Raw genomic sequence first — 2,362 nt, 5'->3', positions numbered from 1 at the left:
ACTCTTTTTGTCAGATCTGAGGGAGCAAAATCCTTGCTATCGGAAAGGTATGAAATTTTTATTTTTGTTTTAATCTAGGTTTTTAGCAATGTGATATCTTTGGGAATTTAGTAGAGACCGGCTTTGGCCAGGCGGGGTTGGTGCCCCTAACACCTTCCAATCCCGTAACATGATCCCCGAATTCAGTTTTTTTGGTTTTAGATTAGTTTTTATCCATTTAGAGTCATTGATCGGTTCCTAGACCGTAATAACTAGGTGACGACTCCCAAACCTCAAGGGTCAAAAGCGGATCCGCGCACCCCGCGGATCGAGGGCGCTTTCAGTGGCGACTCCACTGGGGACATTGAGGATCAAACTTGAAAAACCCCGAGTATAGGAACGTTGCCAATGACCTAGTTTTTATTTATTTTTATTTTTTATTTTATGATCCTATTTAATTTTTGGTTAGTTTTTTATTATTCGTTTATCTTTTTTTTATATATTGGTGGGCTTAATCATTAATTTCGGTTCAACTTTGAATACGTTATTCTAGCGTATTTTTATTTTCATATAGTTCAATCGAGAGTCACGTGGGGTGATTTTAAATAATACCAAATTTTATCGGATACTTTGTTGAGAGTGGAATAACGATCATTGAGGATGAAATAATGAAACGAAAAGGGTTTCTTTTTAAGGCATGTCGATCCATGTGTGTATGGATAACGAAAGATTTTTTAGAAACATGGCTATATGTTACTTGATGATGCTTTTAAAAGGAATAAGAGATTTTTTTTCTTTTCTTTTTTGTTTATTTGCTTAGTACCTAGGTGTTTAATTTTTTTTTTTTTTTTTTTTTTAGGCAAGACATGCTGCCCTTTGACAGCATATAGGAAGTAGTAAAGTAAAAAAATTAAAAAAAAAAAAAAAAAAAAATTTCGACTTTTTTAAGGTTCTGTCGACAGAAAAACTTGCTGGAATAGTGGTGTGCCATGAATAATACGTATTCCTTTTGATTTACACACCATCTCAACATTGAGAGGGCGCTGGTGGGTTTGGTGTGCTACTAAAAAAGGTATTATTTTCATTTCGGCACATCATCTTCCCAAGATGATAAACGGCTGGGTTTAACGCTGGAAGAACTCCTCTCTCTGCTGTATCGATTGGAATTTCGGCCCCATCCATGTCGATTTTAATTAGGATCGTTGATTTCTGTTGATTCAAAGGATAGTTTTTTAAAGAGAACCGATTCAAACGTGATGATCTCGTCGTCCTCAATGGAAATTGACTGGTTCGAACCAGAAACCGATCGGTTCAACCACTCAAAACCGATCGATTTAAACGAGTATGATCCCAGCCATCAAAGAAAACTCAAGTTTCTTTTCTGAAAATTTGGGATCATCAGCCCCTGTATAACCAATTCGACCTTGATCTCTCTGTGTTTCCTTAACATCATACATCGTTTTGATGCTCGGCAGTGGTTTTAAATCGGTTTTTCTTATTCAATCCATCGATAAGGTCCACATTTTAGGCTGCAACTCTATTTTCTTCGATTCTACTCTTCACCCCTTGCGTTGGATGCTTCTGATTTACCCATGGGTGGTGTAAAAGCATGACGAGTGGGTTCATTCGTTTGTTTTCCTTTGAATGGGATTCAATCAGCTGTTGTTCACTGAACCGCACCTAAAAAACTGATCTTGATCTTATGGTGTTTGAGTTCGAATTGTCGTGATGGCAGTAGCATGTAGTTTTTTTTTCATAAAATCATTGTAATTGTTTTTTTTAAAAAAAGAGGGATAAAAAAAAAATAAAAGATTAAAAGGTTTTTTTTTAAAAAATAATGAAGCAAATCATATTTTAAATATTGCCAACAGCAACATATGGGTAGCCTTTGGTTGTGTTTTCTAAATTCCTTTTGATAGTGCTCAACCTTTTGTTTTAACAAAAAAAATAAAAAAATCAGAATAAGAACATCTTCTTTATCTCATCAATCACATTCGATATCCTTTAAAATTTTGGATTATTGTGGGTCACCCCAAAGCAATCTTGATTGGACTATAATTTTTTTTTTTTTTTTAAGATTTGGAACCGTGGGCTTATTTCAATGATTCGGATCATATTGTTAAGTTATGTTGATTGCCTATCGAACATACTATAATCTTGCTTGAGATACATGATTGATGTTGATCGTAATGTCGATGTGCTTACGTGATTGGAATAGCATGATCTTGGTTGAATATTCATATGATTTGAATGGCCTTAGTTTTGATTAAATGTTTATGTAATCCAATGTATGATTGGCTTGATTGGACCCATGGGCCCATTTGTTTGAAAAAGGCCCCGGGCACACCCCACCCTGCTTTGCACACACCACATGCACGTTTAC

This window comes from Akebia trifoliata, chromosome 16 (genome assembly GCF_017979445.1).
Source record: "Akebia trifoliata isolate Shusen 1 chromosome 16, ASM1797944v1, whole genome shotgun sequence".
Taxonomy (NCBI): Eukaryota; Viridiplantae; Streptophyta; class Magnoliopsida; order Ranunculales; family Lardizabalaceae; genus Akebia; species Akebia trifoliata.
Note: the sequence above shows the minus strand (reverse complement) of the source record.